General features: G+C 42.6%; 1 long non-coding RNA gene and 1 other non-coding gene across 2 annotated transcripts in view; one reads left to right on the forward strand and one right to left on the reverse strand.

The window, feature by feature from the left end:
- LOC118016798 overlaps window positions 1-25888 on the reverse strand; it is a 134138-nt gene that overhangs the window by 26015 nt on the left and 82235 nt on the right. The window contains exon 2 of the long non-coding RNA XR_004680915.1: window positions 6128-6320. This is a non-coding gene — a long non-coding RNA (uncharacterized LOC118016798). The remainder of the gene's footprint in view (window positions 1-6127; window positions 6321-25888) is intronic.
- LOC118017231 lies at window positions 947-1071 on the forward strand. The gene has a single exon (XR_004681092.1). It is a non-coding gene; the product is annotated as a small nucleolar RNA SNORA17 (small nucleolar RNA).

Raw genomic sequence — 25888 nt, forward strand, 5'->3', positions numbered from 1 at the left:
TGTGAGAGTACTGTTATTTTAATTTAAGATCAATTTATAGTATACTGATCATAATTAAAGAGTATTACTTATTCTTTTGTTTGTTTTTCAATTGTGATAAAATTTATGACTAAGCCTTAGGTGGGGCCAGAGGATCTGCATAAAGTGGAGAGGATGTAGAGAGCTCCATAATTGAATTGATGTCTGATCCACCACTTGAATAAATTCTTACCTGACTTTCCACAGTTCTTGCTTCATAACATGATAAACTATTTGAACTATAACTCATCTGGTTTCTGCAAAGACCACCGTAGGCTTCTCTCACACTGCCCTGAATTCAAGTTTGTATATAATCCTTTACCGGGCTGCACTAGCCTGTGGGTACAATGGAACTACCCCCCACTGCAATCATCTGAACTCACCCTCTCTTTGTCCCATGTTTCAGCTCACCTCCAAGTGTCACCCAATAGGGAGTCAGCAAGCAGTCCCTCAGGCAGGCTCCCCGTTCTCCTGCTCTAGACCTCCTTTAGGTGGGCTCTTCTGGTGCCTCTCACCACCAGTGTCTCCACTGCTGCTACCTGGTCCCAGGGACAATGCTAGGATCCATGTCTTGGGAGCCATCACCTAGGATATGCTCCCCAGGCTGTGACTCTTCCTGATGGACAGGCTGTTCTTCCCTGGGATCAAAGCCTGACCATGATCTGGGCATACCTGCAGAGCAGGATTCCCTTCCATATTTCCTAGAAGCTAGAAAGCCCTCTCCCCATAGGACTAATCTCTACCCATGTGGTGAGCCTGGAGAATAGTCACTGGTTTGACCTCTTTTTCCCTCCTTCACTCCAGCAACCCCCAAGTATTGAGCACAAACCTTACCCCTGTTGGCTCTCTTCCCCCAAAGCCAAGAAGCTCAGGGAGAGGGTTCCCTATACTTCCAGCCCCATCAGTCCTTCATGCAGTCTCTGACATGTCTGAGTCTCAAGTTCATGTGCTTTTTGGCCTTTCCTGGACATCATAAGGTCTCTGAGGACAGATGAGCTTGTGTCTTTGTGTGCACAGCACAGAGAGCACCACAACTATTAACTGCCCGACAATGAATGAGTAAAAGGACAAAGATGCACACTACAGCTTCCTTGGTGGCCTAACCATTCCAAGACAGTAGAAAGGTGTCATATTGTTTCTAAAACAATTGTTTTTATATATATAGGTGTTTTATTTATACAACTAACTATGTTTCTGATCTCTCCAAATCTGACATTTTCCACTTTACAACTAGAGGTTAATATTCACCAGCACCATAGGCTGAAAAAGATGATCAGATTCCACCAGAATGAGTATTTATGTTTTCTACTCAAATAATAACAATATTCCTTTTTAAAAAGTCCAACCAAGACTGCTCCTTCCATGTGCTGTGGCCCAAGCAACGATGGAGAGCCTGGTAACAGACACCTGAGTTCTTCACAATGTAGCAATGAATGATTCTTTTCTTTCTCTGTTTGCTGGTCTTTTCTAGTCTTGCCTTCCATTTCACAGCTTTGTTAAACATTCAGGTCAAGGTCAGAGCAAGGAACTATTTCAGGGTGGGAGGAACTGAATTTGGCTTACACAGGGCCTCTCCCCATTGAAAACACTTAGCACCCAGCCAAGGAGTCTGTCTCTAGATCCCAGCAGAGAAAAAAACAAAACCAAAAAACCTCCCTCAAGAAAATTTCAGTTTTGCTTTGTTTTGCCCCAGGCTAATCCTGCTTTGGGTTACAAGGCAGCAGTTCCTTGCAGAGGGGAAAGTACTAAACCTGAATTCTATTTCTAGCACTCACTCCAATGCTCCGTGATCTTATCCTGGCCACTTCATCAGCTTTGCCCCACACTCTGCCCCATCCTGGCTCCAAACTGCCACCCTCCGGCATTCTCTCCTTATGGTAGTGTTGTGTGTAAGTGCGTAACACTAGGGAACATTCTCTAAAACTTCAAACTCAAGTGCTCTTCGTTACAAGGAGCCACTAGTACCAACCAGAGCCTAAAGGGGTTGCTGGGAATGAGCCTCAAAAGTCTGGCTTCCAATACTTGTGACATAAAAGGTCTAAAACTGACCACTAAGGAGTGGGGACATGGGAATACACACTCTTCCCTGGGGGTGGAATTCACTCCTTAACTGGGAGGCATGAAAACACCCACAAAATCCCCTACAGGAAGCCATGGCAAACCACTCTGTGCCCAGCCCACATTTTAGGGATTTACTCTGGTCTCATGGGAGCCATTTGTAGCCCTGGCATCCATAAGTTGTTGAAACAAATAAGCCTGGTCCTACTAGGGAGGGGAGAGGGGAAAAAAATTCCCTTTTGGAGATGCCAGTCTCAGTGTATTTTGTGAAAAGAAAAGCGATCCTGGGAAATAGTAGATGCCACTTTTCCAATCCTTTGTACAAACCATGCTTACACATGGCATTGCAGCCACGTTGCTGGGGGCAGGCAGGCTTCCTTGAGAAGGCACACTCTGGAGGAGAACAGCTGAATCAAAGAGTGACTTTACCTCTTAGGCATTGTGTGACCTTGAGCGCCCCTAACATGTCCTGGTCTCACTTGCTTCTATACAATGGAGTTTCTACATGGACCTTGATTGTATTTCTTTTTTTAAATATTTTATTTTTATTATTTATTTGACAGAGAGACACAGCGAGAGAGGGAACACAAGCAGGGGGAGTGGGAGAGGGAGAAGCAAGCTTCCTGCGGAGCAGGGAGCCCGATGCGGGGCTCGATCCCAGGACCCCGGGATCACGACCTGAGCCGAAGGCAGTTGCTTAACCGACTGAGACACCCAGGCGCCTGGGGACCTCAAATGAGAAAATGCCTCTACAATGTTTTTAGCTCTGTGTCTGAACGTGCCAATTACTTTATGAATGTTACCTATTAACAATAATAATAATACTAAGGCTCATGAAGAAAAATGTCATAGCCAGGGAACTCATGAAAGATGACCAAAAGAACTGATCCTATTAACCCCTTTTGGCCCTAATGCATCCTAATAGATACTTCTTTCTTAGCACCTATACCATGTCATTGTACTCTTCCTATACTTGTTTATATCCCCACTACTCTGAATCTCCTCTCTTTCATCACTTTATCACAATATCTCTCTAGCACATTTCCTATAGAATCTTTGTTGAGCGAATGGAAAGTCAAGTCATAAATTAATGAGTGAAAGAGTAAACAAATGAAAGAATAGTCTTTGGAAGAGAAAATTTGTCTCATTAAGCCAAAACAATTGTTTCCCACACAAATTATTTCTAGAAAAATAGCATTTTGCTTATTTATTATGAACTATTTTCCCTTTCCCTCCTCTGTCTGTCAGGAATGCCAAGTCCCAGATTCAGAGTAATTTGCCAAGAGTTGTTTAGGTGCTAAAAGTGTTAAACACAGTGTCTAAATCCATGAAAGATTTTTCATGGGATGAGTCCATTTCCAACCCTGTTGTGGCCTGCAGATGTGGAAGCTAGGAATTTCAAAGTGGTTAAAAGGAAAGAGAGGTGGTAACTGCACAAATGAGCATCTTACTATGAAACTGTCTGGGTCTTTGAGGAGTGAACATCCCCAGCTTTCTAAGGGAAGCAGAGTGAAGCCAGTCTTGCCCGGATGCTTGCTCTTGTTCTGGCAAAGGGCTGTTGCAGCTCACTACAGAGATGATGCCAGGGGCCCAGTTTAGTTCATAGAACATTGTCCAATCCATCAGAACAATTGCAGTAGATATATTGACAAGTATGAGAATCAACTTCAGCAGTTTATCAACTAACAGCAGGCCATTATCTCAAATTGGAACTTATGAACTTATTCAAACCATTATTCAAGCTCGTTCAAATGAATCTGAGCTCCTACTAACAAGACTAGCTATATAACTTGCAAATCCAAGTACAAAATGAAAATGCAGAATCCTCTTCAAAACTTATTAAGCATCTCAGGATGCTAACAGCAGAACAGTAACCCAAGCATGGGTCCCCCTCTGAGCAAGGGACTTGTGCAATGGCACTGGTCAGAGGCTCTAAAACCAGCCTTGCCTGCTAATGACAACTTCATAAGTCAAGCACCAGCTATGTACAACTCCTCCACAGTAGGCCAGCTGCTGCAGCAGAAAAACAAAAAACCGACACCATTAAAACCTCCATGTCATCCCTCTCCAAAACTACCACACGACACTGTCACATAGCCTCCATCAGATGGCCAGTTCCCACTAGTGGTTTCCCTCTGAAAGTCTTCAGTGTTCATAAAGCAATTAAAAGATATCAAACACACACACACACACACACACACACACACACTGCATCTAAAGCCCTACAGAATTACCTCCCTAATATTTGCAGTTGGTGTTGAATGATGTGCCTGAGTGGGAGTGTCAAGTAGAAACATCACACATCAAAGCCAAAGAAGCTAAATTCAAGATTGCAAACCAAAATCCCACGGAAACACTGTTAGGAGACACGCCCCCGAAGTCTCTGCCTCACACAGTAAGCTGCACAAGTAAATTGCTTTCTGAATATTCCCTTCAAAACTCGCGGTGGGGTGGGGGTGGGGGATAAATCCTGAAATGGCTGTAATTGCAGAGAGTGAAAAGAGAAGCTAAGATAACAGGCAGCAGGGGCGGAATTTCATTCTCGCTGGTGGATAGTTTGATAAGAAACCTGGATTCTGAGCGGCCGCACAATGGCCTATTTATCCGGCTCTCACGCACCACCCGCAGCCCCGGCTGGGAATCACGGGGGTGGCAGCCGTCCCCGGAAAACGGCGGCGCTCCGGCACAGGAAAGCCCGCTGATAAACTGATCTGCAGACAACGCTTCTTCCTTCCTGGGAAGCAGCCACAAAGGCAGCCAGCTGACCTCGGCCCAAAGCTGTTCCTCGGCCGAAGAGAGCTAGAGGTGGGAGGAGGGAGAGCGGCAGGGTAGGGATGGGAAGAGGCAGGGAATCGCCGACCCCCCACCCCCCACCCCCCCACCCCCGGCTTCCCAGGCTTCCCAAAGTTTCCTTTGGCAAAAGCATCACACGGCGTGATTCCGGCAGAGCCCACGCTAGCCCAGCTCGGGCTCCGAGTCTCTCCAAGCGGGGCAGGCGGAACGGCGTCCACGTCCCCCACCCCCACCCGGCCCCTCCGCACCCGACCCCTCCGCCGCTCGGCGGCGGCCCATAGGCCCTTCCGGCCGGGGCGGGCTTGGCCGGGGCTGGGAACCAGTTTGGTGCGGGGAACGGGAACCAATTGGCAAGGCCCTCCCCGACAGTCCCCTGGGGTGGCCCCTCCCTACAGCCTTCGGTCAAAAGCAAAAAGAAACACAGACATTTGTGTCACCCTATTAAGCACACAGGGCTTTGAACGGTGCACCAGGCGCAAAGAGTTCTCATCCTCCCCTTGGCAGGGTGGCCGGGTAAATACAATAAAAAGCAGGCAGAAAGTTCCTAAAATTTCCTCCTGAACTTCCCTGGAGACAGAGAATCTTAACAGTTAATTTCTTTCCTTTTCCTCTCTCTTTCTTCTTCTTCTTTTTTTTTTTCATGTGAAAACATCTTATTTTCATGTTATTTAAAAAAAAAAAAAAGACAATTAGAAACATGGGCAGGAGGTCAGATGGAGGATTTTGAGATGCTCCAGGCACTTCCCAGGAAGCTCTGTTTTGGGGAGAGTTGATCCAGCAGCTGGTCCCTGCTGCTCTAAGATGTGTGCTCTCACTTTTTCATTCCCCAAACAATTTGGTTTGGAGTCTTGAGAGCCTTGGAAAGAGCTGTCTGCAGAGGAAAAGTTCTGGAAAGGGCAGTCCCCCAGAGAGCAGGAACCCAGGGCAAGAGGAACTAGCTCTGTGAACTTGGGGACCTCTGCCTGCTGGCTTGGGGTGGGGGGTCTTCAGGCCTCCAGACCTCCAGGCTGCAAGTGGGGTGGTTAGCTGGGAGCCAGGATGCCCTTGATCTGCCTTCCAAATTGTACATGACTCCCACAGGGGACTAAAGGCATGGAGGGGGTCAGATCTTCAGCTGTTTGTATGGCCTGCAGCAGGAGGCACTATTTATCATCAGTTCACGGAAGCCCTACTCCAGGGGGCTCCAAGGAGCTCAATCTCTTCCCTCCAGGGAGGATCCTGGACCCCACATTCCATCTCCCAAACTTCTCTTACTTACTCAGTATACTGCCATCAACAGCATTGTCAGCCTTCTGGGCTTGAGCTCTGGAAGGAATTTCCTCCAATTTAGTACCTGCAGGGAAGTGCTTTGGAGAGCAGGATAAGGTATTCCATGCCTAAGGCCACAAGGTCTCTGAGTTGACTCTTCAATAAACATCCCTCTTTTCCAAGGGACAGAGTTGTCTCTTCACCTAGAGGAACAAAGAAGTTGCAGTAAGGACCCCTGATGTTCTAGGGTGTTTGGGAGACCTAAATTCATTAGCCCTACTAAGTAAGGCTTTCGTGACCTACCAGGAACTGCCTTCTAGTGAGCCTGAAGGTCCTGGGACCCTTCCAAACCCCCCACACGATTTCCCACATCTTGGGGTTTGGTAGAGTTCACAGCAGAGAAAGATGTGAGGGCAGCAAGCAGTGGTCACCTTTGGCCTGGAATGAACTTCTCTGGGGTTTTATATCCATCTATCCACTACGGGGCATCGTTTACTATAGTGCTTCAGGAAAATGAGAAGTACTTCTTTCCTAAGAATAAATTGAGAATCCTGTTTGAGATCCAGTTATTCATATTACAGTTTTGGACAATACAGAAAAGAATATGAACTGTGGTGACTATTTGCAGATGAAGGAGACTGCATTTGTAGGTCCTCAGTTTTACAATCTATTCATGATATCGATATCTTTGCAAAGACATCTGGGTAAAGTTAAACCATTCTCTGAACACTTGTTTAATAAGCTCTCACAGGAGCCTGTTCAGAAAGGCTGTTCTTTGCCTCCCAGACTCTCTCTTTGACTGTGGCTGTCCTCATACCCCCAATGGGACAATCCCTGAGAAGAATGAGCTCTAAGCATTCAACCCCATCCATAGCTGATGCCTCATCCAGTACCCTTGTCTCTGCCTTTATTGGATTGCAGACCTGACCTCTGACTCCCAATAGCTCTCTCTGTCTCCTGCTCCCACTCTGCCCTCTGCCCTCAGATCTAATGGCAGCCATGCAACTTCCCTGGTCTTGACTCTCCATAGTCTCCCTCAAGTCCTGTCCTTCTCAGTAGCTCCCATGTTATATCCATTGGCCTCTATGGCAGGTGCTTCTGGGAGGCCTGATATGCTCCTGCCTCCCAGGAGGGGATTCTGACATATGCTGCCCTTCAAGTTGCTTATAATAAAACATCAGACAGCAAATACCTAAGAGACTTCAAGATTGTGGTCAATTACTACCATGAGTAAATGCACAAGAATATCACAGTTCTCTTACAAGAAAGTGATTAGGATTCGAAACCATCTACATATAATATGTCCACAGAATGGCCTCTTGTTTAGACTTGGTCATCTTCAGTCTTCTATACAGTCGTCTCCTCTTTTCCCTCCCATTTCCCCACTGGTTTAGCAGAATGAGCTTTGCAAAGGGCAGAGTTAGTGCCTTCTTACAACTAAGGATTAAAAAGGCAGCAGAAAGATCCAGTCCCCAACCTACTGTCCCTCCAACCCACTGGTCAGTCTCTTCACCCACTGGCCAATCTGCATCAGAAAGAATAGAATTCCAGCCACCAGAACTATTTTTCAACATCAAAGTGCTCCTACTGCATACAAAGTAATGTAGCAGCATGGAAAACATTGATAGCTTCTCAAAAAGCTAAACCTAGAATTGCCATATGACCCAACAATTCCATTCCTAGGTATATACCCAGAAGAACTGAAAATAGGTATTCAAATACTTGTACACCAATGCTCATGGCAGCACTAATTCACAGTACCCAAAAGGTACAAACAAGCAAAATGTCCATCAATGGATGATGAATGGATAAACAAAATGTAGAATATTATTCAGCCTTAAAAAGGAATGAAGTACATGCTAACAACATGGAAAAACCTCCAAAATATGCTAACTGAAAGAAGACAGAAACAAAAGCCATATATGGTATGATTCCATTTACATGAAAGGTCCAGGTAAGTCCATAGAGACAGAAAGCAGATTAATGGCTGTCAGGGGCTGAGGAGAAGGGAGGTATGGGGAGTGACTGCTTAATGGGCATGGGGTCTCCTCTGGAGGAGACAAACATGTTTTGGAACTAGATAGAAGTGATAGTTGCACAACATGGGAATGTAGTAAATGGCTGAATTGATAACTTTAAAATGGTTAATTTTATGTTATGTGAATTTTACCTCAATTTAAAAAAATCCTCCACCTTTGAAGGATCAGTTTATTCAAGTCCTTCCCATCCTAATGGTCACTCTTTGTGTAATGAAAGACTGAATGGGGAGAAATTAGGAGGATGAAAATGACAGATGTCCACTTTTCTTCTATCTAGTTGATCATAGTGACGATAATGACAACGATAATGGTAATTTATGAAGAAAGGAGGCTCAGTAGGGGCCCCACAAGTCAGGGCAATACAGTATCCACAGCTTACCTGGAGCAGGACCATATTCCTCAGCCATCCTAAACCTTGAGCCACTGTGCCCCCACTGTTTCTGCAGCCTTGCCCAGAGTCAGGGCTGGTAAGTGATGGACCAGGATCTGCATCTGTGTTTGTCCAATAGCAGAGCCAACACTACTTTGACTATACCACAGCATCTCCCTAAAGTGGTGGTAGATCATTAAAATGGGGTCATTAGAAGACCTTCTCCCTAGACCTGTATGTAATAAGAATATTAACTATAAGTATTTAGCACATATGAGGCACAATTCTACATGACTGACATATATTAAGTTGTTAATTCCTACTGTAGCCCTGTGAGCTAGGCACTATTGGTATCTCCATTTCACAGATGAAGAAGCTGAGGAACAGAGAGATTACAATCATGCCCAAGATCCCACAGCTATCAGGGAGTAGTGTCTGGACTGACGCTCAAAGAAAAGGCTGCTGGCTACAAGGCCTCTGTAAGAGCTTGCTATGTGGGCACCTGAATGATTACTCCTGGCTCTTCTCCTCCCCAGTGGAATTCCAACATATTTATCCTTTGTTCTTTGCAGGAGGATCATGTCCTCTTACATCTGGCCATGCTGCCTTTGGCACCAAATCTATATACATACCCTGGAGCAGAGACTTACTGAGTTTCCTTAACAATATTTTCATGCTGTTTCCTACATTTGGGATATAAATATAAATGTTTCCTACATTTGTCTTTCGTTTGGCTTTGCTATTGTTTGTGGGATGAGCTCTCGGTGAAAGGACATTGAGACAGTAAACAAATAGCTTTGGTTCCGAAATTAAAGGCTTTCTTTGCCGCTGTAGGAATCTCTCTATTAAAAAAAAGATTCATTCTTTTTCTTGGGAAGTGGATGTGGGGGACTAATTCATGATTTTGTTTTATTAGTGAGTTCATAGAGGTCTGGGAAACTCATCTTGCATTGCCATTTTGCTTTTCTCTTCCTCCCTCTCCACTATCCCCCCAAAACAGTAATACTGTGCCATAGAGCCATGAATCTCCCTAGTGAATTCAGGGTATTGGGAATCTAGTTGGGGAAAGAGCCTACTAGCCTGAGGAGGAGCTGGATGTGGCCTCAGTAATATCTGCTCTAATACATTCCCCTTCCTAGTCGATAAGAAACTCAAGCCCCAAATAGCAAACAAATGGTCACATTTGTAGCTCATGGTAGACATAGAACTTAAACACTGGACAGCTTTCTAGTTCCATATCCAAAGTTCTTCCCTGCCCTGCCACCTTCCTCTTTAAGCTGCCTCTGAAAGCAGCAGAGCTCTGTTAAAGGAGTCCAGGTTTGCCTGGCAGAGGTTAGGCTAACAGCAGATCCCAGAGGTGTCAGAAGTCAGAAGGGCCAGGAGCAAGGCTCAAGGCAGGGCTAATAAAGCAAAGTCTTCAATCCAGTCTTCAATCCAGTGAATCACCAATTTCAGAGCCACAATGCCAAAATTCTTGATGGTTTCTTGAGAGAATAATTGCTCTGGAAATCATGCAAGATGGCTAAAGGTACAAAGTATGATGCTCTTTCACTGAGTACCCAGAGTATTCCTGTACTGGACAGGGAGCTTTCTGTGTATCATCTTATTTAATTCCCAGAACAATGCTAAGATGTATGTTTTATTAATCTCCTTTCACAGATGAGTAAACTAAGGCTCAGAGAGGTCACACAGCCCCCAAATATCATATACCCACAGATTTGCTTGACCCTAAGGTTAGGAAACTTCCCACTAAGCCACACAGCCTGGGGGTTCTTATCTCAGAATCCTGAACTTCTGCAATGGGCTCTGTTTTCTAAAAGGACTTTTTAAAATTTTTATTGGCATAGTATCCATTTTGCTAGATTTAGTCCTAATAGGACCAAAGGGAAATCCCTACGGGAGGGCATGGCTCTTCCTCTGACCTCATTTAAGACACCCTGGGGCCATGTCTATGTTCTTAAGGCACTCAACAAATCATCTGGAGGGTAAGGTGGTGGGCTTGTCCTCTCCTCTCTCACTGAATGGGTCATCCAAAAGAGATGCTGGTAGAGTGGCTAGGAGTAGGAACTCTGACATACCAGATATGGAATTTTGGACAAGACACTTGGCCTTTCTATGCCTCATTTACCTCATCTGTAAAGTGGGGTAATAATACCACCTGCCTCACAGGATTATTGAGAGAACTAAATTACTTAATATATATCAAGGGCACAGAGGATTTCCTGGCACACCATATGTGGGTGTTTGCTACTCATATGCTTTGGGGAGCCATTTCCTCTAAGTCTTGGGTAGGACTGAAAAAGAACCAGAATCCTGGAACCAGCTACCACTTTTATTGAGCACCTAAAATCTTTACTAGGCATGCTTTATATATACTCTTTCTAACTCTTACAGAAACCTTATTAGATAAGCATTATTATAACCATTTTACAAATGAGGAAACCAAGAATGTGGAAGGTCAAGTGATTTGTACAGGTCATACAACCAGGAAGTGGACAAAGTGGTGTCTGAATATGGTGTAGTCAGTTATATATATGTAGTCAGTTAGGCTACAGGGTCTTTCCACGAGCTCAGCTGTTTCTCTAAGATTGGGTTATTGGTTTCAAGCAAAAGCCATCTTTAAACATAGTGTCTTTTATTATTTTTCATTTTATTTTTTTATTTTTTTGGTGGCAGGGGGAGTTAGATTGGTAGTAAAAATTAAACAGAATATGAGCAAATGTATCCTAACAAGCCCCTTTGAAAACAAAATTAAGGAAGAAAATCATTGTCATTTACCAGCTGCTAGGCCAAAGAGTGGCCATGCTGGGCTGCACACCCCATTGTTGTGAGTTTATCCTTGACTGACCTAACCTCAACCCACATCTATGGTGATTAAGCAGAATGAGGTCCATGACCAAGTAAATACATTTTCATGGATTCAGGACCCACCCTCTCAGAGAAGAGGTTCAAAATGATCTTTACCCAAACCTCTTTGTTCTAAATGTTCTGGTATAGGGAGCTGGCAATAACAACAACAACAACAACAACAACAAATAGTCACAAGAGCTTGTGAAGTGCTGGGAACTGTGCTAAGTGCTTTAAATATATTATCCCATTTAATCCTCACAACTGTCTTTTGAAGCCCTCTTTCATGGGGGAGGAAATTAATATTTAGAAAAGCAAACTCCCAAAAAAAAAAAAAGAGCAAAATCTGTAGTTCAAGATCACATAGTAAGACATGGAATCAGGATTCAATTCCTGCCTGACTCCTGTTCTAAAATCCTAACAACAGGCCATATGACCACGATGTTCTTTGGAAGGGCTTGACTACTGCAGCACCTATTAGCCAGAGGCTAAGTGTGAGAGGGGTCTCTCATCTAGATTATAAGGGACAAGCTGGACTCCAGTTCTTCCAAAAGGAGATAGAGCTATCTATTCCCTCAAATTCTACCTTGAATTCTTTGTCGTTGTTGTTGATAAGATTTATTTACTTATTTGAGAGAGAAAGAGCACAAGCGGGAAGGTCAGTGGGAGTGAGAATCTCAAGCAGACTCTCCACTGAGCGTGGAGCACCACGTGGGATGTGCACCGTGTACACCAAACTCCAGCAGTCTCACAACCCTGAGATCATGACCTGAGCCGAAATCAAGAGTCCGACGCTCAACCAACTGCATCACCCAGGCACCCCTCTACCCTGAATTCTTGAACTATGGTGGAAATGGCAGGTTCTACCCAAATCTCCCAAGCCATTTAGAGAGTGGAAGAACTCAGACTTCAATTACTAGGGCTCTTGGCTAACTCAGCCAGTGAAGCATGCGATTCTTGATCTCAGGGTTGTGAGCTTGAGCCCTACATTGGGCACAGACAAACATTAATCATACGACAAACATTTATGGACCTAGCATTTTCCTAGTATTATGCTAGGGGATGCTGAGAAGAAAGAGAGAAAAATAAATGACACTATCCTGTCCTCAAGTTGCTTGCAAATTTGCATGTACCGGTCAGAGATCTGATTCTGCCAAATCCAAAGAAAAAACTCTTCAACTGGGTCCCAAAACCAAGATCAGGAGAAACTCAGTGGCAAGATTCTATTATTTGTATAGTTTTCTGGGTATGAAAAACAGGAAGAGTAATCGCCACAACTCTAGGGTTCTTCTAAGGCATGAATCATAAACCAGATCAACAGGTATGGTGAATGGCTTGTCAGCTGAACGGTTGTCTCTATGCAAAAAGACAACTGGTTGGTCAGAAAGAAATGTGAATGATCTCCCCCACCTCAACCTTCCTCCACAGGAAGCCCGGCCTCTCTAAGCATGCCTGAAAGGTCCTCCTTGTTTTGATTCCAGCTCCCCCCCTCCCCAGTTGACCGTTGCAGGGAGAATGAAGCCTGCCATTTTGCACACAGTTTTGCCTTTTCTACTGTTTATTTTGTTAAGACTCAAACCTGTCAGCGAAGCGGTTTCCAGCCTTGTCTGTGCGGTAATAATCTCCCTTTCTAAGAGATAAGCACCCTGAGTAAGGCATATTGGAAGACAAACTAACACACCAAAGTTGCTGAGTACACACGACTCTTAAAAGATGCCTCACCACTCAGGCTTTATTAGCTTCAGATAAAAAGAAAAAAGAAGGAAGTCTGGCTTGAAGGTGTCAGAAACTCACTTAGAAATTACTAGAAACTGCCTGGAGAAAAATGCCAATACATGTTAGTGTCCCCAAGTCAAACACACACTTGTTGCTGCAATGGAGCACATAGAGAAAGACAAGCAGGGAGAGCCTGCTGGAGGCTTCCAGAGGAAAGGAACTTTCTGGCAAGTCGGAGTTTACTCAGATGTCCCAATTTCTAACCTGTACACCAAACTTCTACCTTTAGGACAGGAAGATATGAATTTTACTGCCAGAAAATTACACAAAACACTCAGATGATAAATGTGATGTTTTTATTTTCTAAAGTCAAATTAACTCCTTTCCTCCAGAACAGGACATTTTTTTTCTTGCCATCCAGAAGGAACTCCCTACCGAAGATAATGCACAATCCCTGTGACAGAGATCTTGTCACCGGTCCAGGGCCTGTTCAGCAGCCATTTCATGCTTCCTCTTTGTTGATAGAACCCTAATTTTATTCCAGGGTTGGATAGCGATATACTCAAGGAAGTTGGACCCTTCCCCAAACCCAAGTGAATGGAAAATAATTAGTCTAAGTCTATCCCAGCAAATCTGCCCTTCCTCCCTATATAGTGTGGGATGCGCAGGTGACAGTGAATTCTAGGATCTTCGGGGGAAGAGGTTCCACCTTAATCAAAATAAAGGCATGTGAAGCAAAGCTCCATTCCTTCCTCCCTTTGAACCTGTCCATGTGAGGCCTGATGTATGGATCTCCAGCAGTCATCTTGTTCTCCTGAGAGAGGAGCGAGAGCATCACTTGGTCCCCTGAGTCACTATATCATTGATTTCCCTACTCTGAAACCTCTTGACATGTGCAATAATAAACCCCTATTTTCTTTTATTTGAATATTCTATTACTTACTAGCTTAAATCGTAATATATTATACAGTCCTTGAGTCTAGAACACTGAGGAGAACCTTGTGGTCCTTCATCCACACTGATTACCACTGTTACTGTCTGAGCCTCCATGGTCCCTCATACCAAGATGGCTTACTATTTTAGTGCCAAAAGTGGACAAGGTGTATATGTGGGGGGTGGAGGGGACTCTGCCAAAGATTGCCTCCTCAAAGTCTAGTGTTCAGCGTCCCTGAGGCAGCACACGGCCACAGGCTTGTCACCATCCCCAGCTGCCTCTAGGAGCCTCTAAGAAGCTCCTGAGTAGCAGGAGAGCTGCAGGGACCTTGTTTCCAAGCCTGGATCTGATGAAGTACAATTTAACATTGCTAGACCCCTCTCAAGGTTGTTAGTAAGAGGCAGCTCTGACTTGTAACTGGATTCTGTTCCCAATTCATTCACTCAGAGGAGAGAAACTGGTCCTGAGGCAATGGACAGGACAGACTTTAAAATGATATCTGGGAATTCAAAGTAATGGTTTGGTTAAGTAAATAGATGTCTAGAAGACTCAGTTCACCTCTCCAGGTCCTGCACCGACCCTCCTCCTTTCAGGATCTGCACAAACCGTGACACTGATGCATTTGCAGTGCTCCCTCGTCCTAGCACAGGACATCTGCCCTCCCAGGACTCTCCAAGTGGCCCAGAACTTTTTGTAAAAAAATGAATAAAGTGCCTATTTATCTTGAATAACTAGCCGGCAAGTGGACTGAAGGGAGGCCAAAAGACCTGTAAAGGTGGATCACAGGGTGAAGATTCTGTCCCCTCTAGAAGTTTTTTCATGTTACAGCTTGGTTGTCCATGGCCCAACAGGGCCATTTCTAGTTCTTCAAAATAATATTTTTAGAAGTGGAGTTTTCATATGTTAGCAAGCATAACATTCCCCCAAATAGTTTGTGAGTGTGTGTGTGCATGTGTGTGTGTGTGTGTGTGTGGTTGTATCATTGTTTTATTTGTTTTTAGCATATTTCTGGAGCCAAATTTCTTGCAGTTCCAATTCCTCAGGACTAAGCCCAGGTGATTCTGACATGGAGAGTTCACAGGTCCACTCTGAGATGCACTGCTCTGGACTCGGGGCCAGGCAGTTCATCTCATCAAAGCAGCTTCCACCTTCTAAGTAGTCTGTCTCTTTCTTCTTTCCCTTTTTTTTTTTTTTTAATCAGATTTAAAATAGTTCAATCAGTGGTTTTGCTAAAGCACTCACTGAAAAATGTTTGGATTAGCATTTTGTTGATTCCAGAATGTGAAACATTAAATGAGGGCCCAAACCCGAATCCATTATTACTTTTGAGAGGAGACTTTCTATAGCTACTCCACATTGTGTAGGAAGTAAACAGGGTTGGTGTTCTCTAGAAGATGTTTTTTTGGCAGCTTCTTAAACCTTGTCTCACATTTCACAGTTCTCCCAGCCCCCCAGGGAATGACCTAGCAGAGCGCCGTGATGCAAATGAATAGCTTGCCTTATCTGGTCCTCAGAAGTTCCCTTTTCAGTGAAAACCACTCTGAAGTTGGTTACAGACCAGGGTCTGCATTAGAGGCCCAGCTGGGCAAGCACCTCTAAGTAAACAGAATGGGTCACATGATTTATCGGGTGATGAGTGTTTGCTGGAAGGCATGCCGTGTGAGGTTACGGTCCAGTCAGAGGAAGAGGAGAGGGGAAAAAAAAACAAAAACAAAAACAAAAAACCCCAGAAAACTCCTACTTGCTTTTGTTTTTAAGGGAAACTCCCCTCCTGTGTGTATACTCCCTGGGAGGTTTTTATCTGAACCAGTGCCTCCAGGCCAAGAGTGATGCTCTGTTTGATGTGATGGCTGAGCTGAATGGGACAAGGTACTCTGGGAACCCACTGGTCAGGTGGTCATTCCTGAGTGGCAGCTCTCTCCTGGAAAAGGCTTCTTTCCAAATGTCTCCCGAGAGTCTTCTCAGATATTCCTGTTTAACAGGTCTTTCCCTTGACAAGGTAGTTTTCAACTGGTGACCTGAAAAATATTTGCTTGATGTTTAAGGATAAAACACCCACTTGACAGAAGAACCTACTTTGCCAGGCTTTTTTTGGAGGGTGAGATGGGGACCACCAAGCTTGCAAGTTAAACGAAAGATGAAGCAATAGGCTCCTCGGGCCCTGCTCCCTGGACTGAGTATACCAGTTATTGAATTGCTTTATTCATTGCTAGTTTTCTAGAGTTCCAAATGCTGAATATCCACTCTTAGGAGTCAACCAGCGTTGATATGAGCAGCACACTGCTCATATCTTTTCTACTCTGGACTGAAATTTCCTTGTCACTTCTACAAATCAAGGAAAAAAAACATCAACAGTTTAACCTAAAAATGGGCAAAAAATATGAACATACAGTTCAAAGAAAAAGAAATACAAATGACTCTTAAACACATGAAATGATGCTTAACTTCTGTTAAGCCAATTTAAAGTTATTTCAAAATAAAAATGCATGGTTTTAAAAAGATGGTCACTTGGGGCGTCTGGGTGACTCAGGCAGTTAAGCGTCTGACTTCGGCTCAGGTCATGATCTCAGGGTCTTGGGATCAGGCCCCATGTTGGGCTCCGCGCTCAGCGGAGAGTCTACTTCTCCCTCTCCTTCTGCCCCTTCCCCTGCTCATGTTCTCTCTCCCTCTCTCTCTCTTAAATAAATAAAATCTTCTGGGGCTTCTGGGCTATAGGTTCTGTGTGTTTCTTGAAATGGGTATTCATTACACAGTGTGTTTAATTCGTGAAGATTTATTGAGCTGTACACTGATGATAAATATACTTTTATGAATATATCATATATCAATTAAAATTTTTAAAAATTACATAGGGATTCCAGTTTCTACCTAATAGAGGAAACAAAGATAAAAACGTTTGATAACACACTGTGCTGACAAGATACAGAAATAGACATTCTCACATATTGTTTTTTTTTTTTAAAGATTTTATTTTATTTTATTTATTTATTTATTTATTATTTGACAGAGACAGAGATAGCGAGAGCAGGAACACAAGCAGAGGGAGTGGGAGAGGGAGAAGCAGGCTTCCTGCCGAGCAGGGAACCCGATGTGGGGCTCGATCCCAGGACCCTGGGATCATGACCCGAGCTGAAGGCAGACGCTTAACGACTGAGCCACCCAGGCGCCCTCTCACATATTGTTAACAGAAACATGAAACAATAAATGTTTCTGGAGGGCAAACAGGCAATATCCATCAAATATGCAAATGCCCATATCTTTTGACATAGCAATTCCACTTCTAAAATTCATCCTACTCACACTACACATAATGATATGGATACAATGTCATTCTCTAGAGTAGTATTTATAATAGCAGAAGATTCATGACAACCTAGATGTTCACTTTAGGAAACATGTTAAATAAATCACTGTACACCTATAACATAGAATATTACCAATTATAAAAGATGGACTGGAAATTCTTAATGTACTACAACAGAATACTCTCCAAAGTATATTACTGCATCAAAAGAAAAGTATGGAAAAGTGTGTGTAGTAATTCTAGCATTTGAATAAATAAGGGGAATTACATACATCCATGCTGACACATAAATAAACCATCTCTGTAAGAGAATGAAAGAAAATGGTAACATGACTTCCAGGTAGAACTGGACAGATGGGGGACAGAAGGAGACTTTTGATGTATTCCTTTTCTACCTTTTGAATTTTGAAGTATATGAAGGTATGATCTAGAAAAAATAAATAACATTTAAAATCCTAAGCCTATATTTTCTGCTGTATGCAATATATTGACTTAAATTATTACTTGGATTCCACTTCCATAGTTTCTCTCTTACACCTTTTCAGTTGTAAGCTAACCCATCAAGTCAATGACTTCTCCTTGGGAACAGGGAAAATTCTACCACACCAGATCTACATATCGATTATTTTAAGACCCATCTTAACTTCAGAAATGTTCACGTGGGAAAAGCACATACCATCTAGGATGGAGGAAGTTGATTAATCTGCTTTGCTAAGTACTCACTTATCAGTGATTTAACCTAAAAATGGGCAAAAAATATGAACATACAGTGTTCATATTGTAGACCATGAACTATGGTCACAAGGCAATAATTGATATTTTTTTCACATTCAAAAAGTACAGCATTTTCATAGACGTTAGGAAATACCTAATGAGTATGAGTTCCAGCAAGGGAAGTCTACCTGGAGATGATGGTAAACAGCCATCACGGAAGGGTAAGAGTTGACTCCAGAGAGAAGAAGCTGCCAGAAAGCTAAATGCAGAGGGGACCTCAAATGTCCCACTTTGGCGGAAGGCCAGCCCTAAGGAAGCCAGTCCTAAAAATAGGACTAAAGGAACCATTCTAGGGCCTTGATGGTTTAGAGGAGTTCCTTTTCTCTCAGTTTAGAGTTAACCCTGCAGAGGCATTTCAAACAACAACTTCCACCAACACAACTGCACCCTTGGCTGTACATTATTTTCTCATCAGTGGCTGATGGAGTGCCCAGCACTTCACTCATGTTGAAATAGGGCAGCAATAAAGGATTTTCCTCTCCTGCTGCCTTTTAAGAAAAGTAATTGCTGCACAGTAGGATACATACAAGCCACTCCTGGTTGGATATATTCCTGTCCAGCATGTAGAATAGGGCTTGCACCATCTTCCAGGAGGTCAGAGGAATCTTACCTGGGGAAAAATAAAACCTTGCCTGCTCTCAAGTCACTCGTGGTACTGGCAGGAATACAGGCTGGCTAAGGCACCTCCTCCACTGGCCAGCCTCTGAACTCCCAGGCTCAGCTGTGAGGCAGGAGGACCCCAGACACTGGCCCTACCTTTACAAGGTTCTTGTGAGTAAGACATGACCATGCCTTGCAAAGGAAAACTACAGCATGGCTCAAACTTAGAGCCTTGTTTTTGCTGGATTTCTCTTTGTTCTATGACAGGATTTCAATCTAAAATGGAATCAGAGGATATGAAATGGAGAATCTCAGGCATGTGCCCTCAGAAGAACAGAACTTAAGATCTGAGAGACTGATTTCACATAAATGCCTGCTTTACAGAAGACCGAGACTTACTCTTGACCAATGTATATCTGCCAAGAATGTTTCCCTATCCTCAAGCCAATGAACTTACTGCTTGAACTCTGACTGGACTTCCCCCTTTTTGCACTCCTTATCCGTAAATACAGCTTGCCCCAAACCCTCAGCAGATTCACCTGCAGCTTCCTACAGAATATTTCCCAAATTGCAATTCCATTGCTATTCCCAAATAAATTCAATTTCTGGTAATTTGAGCTTGCCTCAGTTTACCTCTTTATTTAGGTTGACAGTATCATCTCCCATTTGTTACAGGGACAATAAACCAACAATTTTGGATTTGGATTTTGTTTCCCTCCTGTTAGGGGCTGGTCATTGGGAAAGTCTCCTTCAAAAGATGACAATAAAGTATTTTTACATTGTTTGATGGCTAGAAGAAACCTCAAACATGCCTCCTGGTTTATCTCTTAACCCTCAAAGAGATGGGCTCTATCTGAATTTTAAAAACCTCTAAGGATACAGTTTCCAAAATTTTATAAATTCCACTAGAAGTTTAAGTAAATAATTAATCATCCTTATGTTAATCAAGAAACTTTTCATGTACTAGAAATTTCTGGATTGTGAAGAAGTAGAGTCACTGAACAACATTTTCCTAGAACTATCTCTCTAAATTTTAGAGCTGGCTAAGACTTTACCAGTCATCTTAATCTGAACTGTTCATTTTAGGAGCAAACAAAGTGAGGCTCAGAGCAGAAGGACAAAGACGACCCAGGTCTTCTTCTAGAACCTGGGTTTCCTGACTCCCACTCAGTCCAGCACTCTTACAAATATACTAGGGTGCTTCTTACACATAAAAAGTTGTTAAATTCCTACTCTCCTCTCCAGGCTAAAAACTTTTATTTCCTAAACTCTCCTGACACTCTTTTTTTTTCTCATCAGTATCACTTACTAAGTAGCAGTACCACATAGCTGTCCCACTAGCTTTTGGTCTACTATGACTACTGTATCATTTTCTGCTATTACCCCTTGCTTCCTGAATAGGCTCTTGTTTCCTTATTTCTGGGTAGTCTGTTTATTCTCTCCTCCATTGTACTATCTCCTGTGTCTCACTAATGAGCCTCATCCTGTTTTTGACAGACCATTCTGTTTTGACAAGGTAAAATTGATCAGTGAATTAAACACATGTGAAACATCTCTAAATACAAACTCACTGCAGAGAAAGATTTGAATGCTGTCCATTTCCTTGCAGATAATAACTTGGAAGGCAATTTTCATAGCCAGATGGATTCTGAATGGAGAGTTCTGTTTAAACTTTGTGTTCCATAAATAGAAACAAAGTGCAGACATCCTGCCTCTTGACTTCTTTAGTCATTTGAAGCTTTCAGAAGTATGTTTTTATTTGTTTTCTTGATTCTTTTTTTCTGCTTATTAGACTGTAGCCAAGGAGTGTCCACAGCATAAGGCTGGAGTAATCTCTTACCTCCCTCCTGCAGGCAGATTCCCTAATGAGCCTGTAGTCAACCCTTCACTGCTTTTTGAAGCTGGGCCAGGTGAGCTTTTCATTCCAATCACCCACACAATTATGGTTTTATTACTTAGCCCAAAGTGAAATATTCTTTTCACCCAACTGAACATTCTGTGTGAACCAGGTGATTCAAGATTCTGAAATTGTATTATTAAGTTCACCTCAGAGACTCATAAGTTTTCAGAAAAACTTTAATATTTTCAGATTTGGGATTGATGATCTGGGATCCAGGGAAAGCTCCAGCATCCATGGATAGATTCAGGGGTTGTATCAATTAGGATGGGCTAAATAATGCTGTGGTAACAGACAATTCCAAAAATCTCAATGGCTAAAAGCAATAAATGCTTGTTTTTTTTCTCATGTCACATGATAATCCAAGGTTGGCTGGAGACTTAACTGCTGCACCACTGTCATCCTCATTCCTAGACCTGATGGAGAAGCCACTATCAGGAATGTTGCTGGCTTTAGTGCAAAAAGAAACAAAAGCACTGCTCTTAAATCTCTAACCCAGAAATGCCACCCAGAACTCCTGCTTACATTTGATTGGCCCATGCCTGAGTTAAATGGGGTGAAGAAGTGTAATCCTCCTGCAAGGAAAACTACCCTGGAGAACAGTTTACTGAAGAGTCCATGAACTGTTGAAATTACATGCAAAATTATATATGAACAGGCATAGGTGCCTATTTCTGGAGAGTAGTTCTATAATTTTCATCCTATTCTGACAAGGGACTTTGACCACCAGCCCTCACCAGCACCTCCCCTCCCCTCCCACCCCTGCCCCGCCATCGCCACCAAAGTTAAGAACCAGTGATTCTAGTCCAAACTCCTTGTTTTACAGATGGAAGAACTTGAAAGCCAATCTTTAAACAACTTGCCAAAAACCAAAACAACTTCCTTGAACTTGCCAAAATAACAACTAATTGGGAGCACAACCAGCCCCTAAGACTGCATTAGGGAGAGGCCACACTTCCAGGCATAGCCAAAGGCTCCAGCCTCTGCTTAACCAGCTCTCTGCATCCAAATTTAATTTAGGGAGGAAGAAAGAGGTCATGGGAAGGGGCTTAGTTTCCTGTAGGTTTCAAATCCCAAATGGAGGTTGGAAACTGGTAGAGGATCCTCCTTGGAAACTTTTGAAAAATAACTCATCTGAAAATATTTCAATGCCAAGAAAAACGTGACCCCTGGTCCTTCTCCCACACTGTTCGCCTTTCCCTTCAGCCCTCTTTCCTCTTGTCAGGTAACCTGGGCGCCCATTGTATCCTTCCAGCTTCCGCAAATGAGCTTCCCCCTGGGGCCCAACAAAAGGCATTATCCTGGAAGAACTGGTTCTCCCATCTCTTCATAACTCCATTTCCTTCTCGGAAGACCATGTGTTTTCCTTAATTCATTTCATCTCACCATCCTGTCACCTCCCTTTACTTTACCACACCTTCATTTCAGGATGGAACATCACTTAGCTTCCCAACCAGCATGGCAATGTTTTATTTCTGCTGTTATAACAAACTTATTAGGGATCTCCTCCTCTGAACCTCTAGGCATGAAGTCCAATACTAAGATGCATGTGGCAATTTATCTATCCTCTCAATATTTTTTCTCTTTCTCTTCACTTAATATTTTTTCATTTTCCCCATTTCCTATCCCTTTGCTGGGTTGTATCTGTGTCAAGTTATGATGGGTTTTGTATGAAACCTAGAAATAACTGAATATCAGGATGGAAAGAAAGTTTTAAATGAGATTAAAAATTATGTGAGAGGTAATTTCAGGAGGCCTAATATCCAGGGACACCTGCCCAGGTTTTGTGGAGCCTGAAGAATATGGGGCTTCCAATAAAAAAAAAATTTTTGAATTGCAAATATATAGCTAGGTATCTAAGTAAATCTTTATTTGGAAGAAAAGTCAATTACAAGTGAATATTTATTTAGAACTATCCTCACCCCTACCTCAACCTCTACAGGAGGACAATTATAAGAGAGGGGATATTGGAGTTGAAACAGAAGCCATATCATCCAATTAAAGTAGAAATATCTCACCTAAGATTTCTTGCAAAACACACAAACATGGGAACACATTAAAAGAGCAACCTCACAAGACTTTGGAAGGGGCCCCAAAAGGGGACACTGCCTCTGAGAATCAAAATTCATTAGAGACCCATGCAGCCAGAATATCTGAAATGTGAGTCAGGTCAAGGAACCAGCAGTCAGTAGCTCAAGTCTGAAGCAAGGTCTAGACACATACATTTTAAGAAAGGCCCCACTAGTTTTTCTAGACCTTGTCCTCTAAAAAAAGTTTACTGCTTTTGGCTTAACGCTCTGGACCTCTAAGAATTTACTTTTGACAAGAGATAACCCAACTGAATGAAATCCTCCCCAAAGAAGTGATTTTTAGGTATCACCAATATTGAAGGGGGGCAGATTTGTGGAGACTGGACAAAGAGTTCTTGCAGTCACAGTATGGCACCCTGGGGGGGTGGGATAGGACAAAAGGAAGGACATATTCCATTCTTTGCCTGCTGGCCGATGAATGGCTCTGAAAACATTTTACAGATGCTTCCTCCCCATTCCATATTTTGATTTATTCTACTCCGAATCATTACATGGATCTTCCCATTCATAGGTTAGACAAAGGGATGTCCTTTCCTTTCTACATAATAATGGGTGAGAGTAGGAAGGATCTTGGAGGAATCTTATTCAGTGAAAATGGTATAAAGGAGGAAAAAAAATAATGCCTTAAAGCCAGCAAGGAAAAATATAAAAAATTAAATAGTTGGGTTAGATATCCATTAGAATCCATGATTCTTTCTAATTCATGGATTTTTTCCTAAATCTGGTATCAGACTTCGATTCTTATCTAGAATAGATAATCCTTTAGCACCTGCTCTTTAGAACTATGTGTTAGAACTGTTACACCATGTTTAGAACATTCTTCCTGACAAAAATGAACCTGTGTTCTTATTAACACACAACAGTGGTGCTTGCTCCCACCTACAAGCACCCAAACTCCCCTCCTGCCCCACCCCTACAGCCTGGCCTATACATAAGAGTGTATTTAAGTGTTCATATGCCTGTGATCTGATGATCAAAGTCATGGTTACTCCACCAGCTGACAACTTCTACAGTTCATAAGCTTTAGCACCTAGTCCTTCATAGCAAGAAGACATCATCTACATTTGGTATTCTCCTGTAAAAGATTCATTAGCTCTTTTAAAAACAGTCTCTTTGCTAGGCAATGGAAAGAGGTTTTCCCCTCCAATCTAAATATAGACACAAATGGGAAATGAAACTATGGGACTGATAACAATACTGTGGTCGATTCTTTTAAAGATGCTATCAGCAGGAAGAACCAATGGGAGTGTCTAGTGGGGTGGGGGTGAGGTGGAGGGAGAGTGTCAGAGAATCAAGGACGTAGCTAGGTCTCAAAGCCACAGGCATTATTTAACATTAATCCTGTTCTGGAAACTGGTTCACTTCTAAATAAGGTCCATTTTTATTTTGGAACAAAATCACTCTTGTTAGTTTGAGAAAATATTTTTACAAATTAGTTAAGTAGATGATCAGTCTCTGAATAATTGTTAAATTTGAAATGCTTTGGTAGTTTATGAGAACACACAGGTAGAGGGCGTATTAAAATAGATCTAATCCTAGGCTAAAAGTCACTCAGGACTCAGCCAGCGGATGAGGAAGGATATCTCCTTTTCCTCACACCAACTCATTCCTTACATCTTAAACCCACTTTTGTGTCTGGCTTAGCCCTACTCATTTGACTGTCAGAGGAGGGGCCTTTATAATATCCTGGGACTGGGAACAAAGTTGGGGAAGAGGGTATAAAACTATTTCCTGTATTAATAACAGAACCCAACACTATGAACTAGACCTACTTCCCACCAGTGGATATCCTAGGGTATCTCTGAGCAAATTGGCTAGTTCCTGCTGTATAATACTGTTACAAACATAATACCTGAGACAACCAGATGAGCAGGTCTGGATAAAAACCTGGGGGTAATGAGGGGCTGGTTGACCTGACAAAGTAGAGGCCCACAAAGGGCCCTAGGGTGAGTGTCAGGTGATGGGAGTTCAGATACAAACTCTGTTACTCACTAGCTGTGACACCTGAGACAATCAATGCATTGTTTTAGACTTCAATTTCTCACTTTCAAAGTAGCACCGATGGGCTAGATAATTTTGGAAGGACCCTCCAGCTCTAAGGTTCTGACTGTAATCAGAAAGGTCCAGAGGGAAGGACATTTAATGCTGAGGTGTTTATTTAGACTATAAGGCCACTGGACTGGGAGATGTTGTAGAAAAGAATTAAATAGTAGATCATGAATTGGGAGCTATTGTTACTGTGATTACAGCCATCCTAAATCCTTCCTGAACCCTCAACGGGTATAAATACATAATAATGGTCATGATTATTGATAAAACGCCAGTAAATGTTAGGGGCAATGAACTGAATGGATGGTTGGATCAGGCTACCTCTGAGGCTCTTTCTAACCAAAAATTCCCCATGGTCCCAGGATTCTCCCTGAAAAAATGTAAACAAGGTAAGGTTAAGGGTCTTTAGGAAAGAGTGTCTTTGTTTCTCTTTCTTTTTTCCCACTCATTTAAAAAAATTAGATTCTCTGGGGAATTTGTATTCTATTGGGGATCATAGTCCTATTGGATTAGGGCCCTGCCCTTAGGAACTCATTTAACCTAATTACCTCCTTGAGGCCCTATCTCAAAATACAGTCACATTGGAAGTTGGGGCTTCAACATATAGATTTGGTGGGGCAGGACACAATTCAGTCCATGAGACACTCTAATTCGCAGCCTAAGGTTATTTCCATAACAACACACTGCATGCCACCAGCAAGGACAATGCAAGACTGGTGTGAGTGTAGGGAAGAGAAAAGTTATTTTGTTATTAGGTTGTGAAAAATAGGGCATCAGTGTTTTTGGAGAGATTTCAAATAATTATAACATGGTTATAATTATCTGAATATTTAGAGCAATATCTGGTATTTGGTAGACACTCAATTAATTAGCTATTGGCCATTTTATTTTTATTATTTCATCTTATATATATAAGTAATGTCTGCTAAGAGTTGAATAATCTGAATCTTGAGTATTCAGAAGCATTTAATAAAAGGGTAATAAGTGAAAAGATAAAATGATCTCCCTTGCTCTAATTTTAAGCCCATTTTAAGGATACCTCGAGGGCCCATCTTTTGGCATTTACAGAATTAATAGATTTCAGTATTTCTACAAGGTACTTTAGACTGGAAGAGGGGAGGCTGAGAGAGAAAAATATTAGATATTTAGGG

Source organism: Mirounga leonina, unplaced genomic scaffold (assembly GCF_011800145.1).
Source record: "Mirounga leonina isolate KUSES-001 unplaced genomic scaffold, KU_Mleo_1.0 Mir_168, whole genome shotgun sequence".
Lineage (NCBI taxonomy): Eukaryota > Metazoa > Chordata > Mammalia > Carnivora > Phocidae > Mirounga > Mirounga leonina.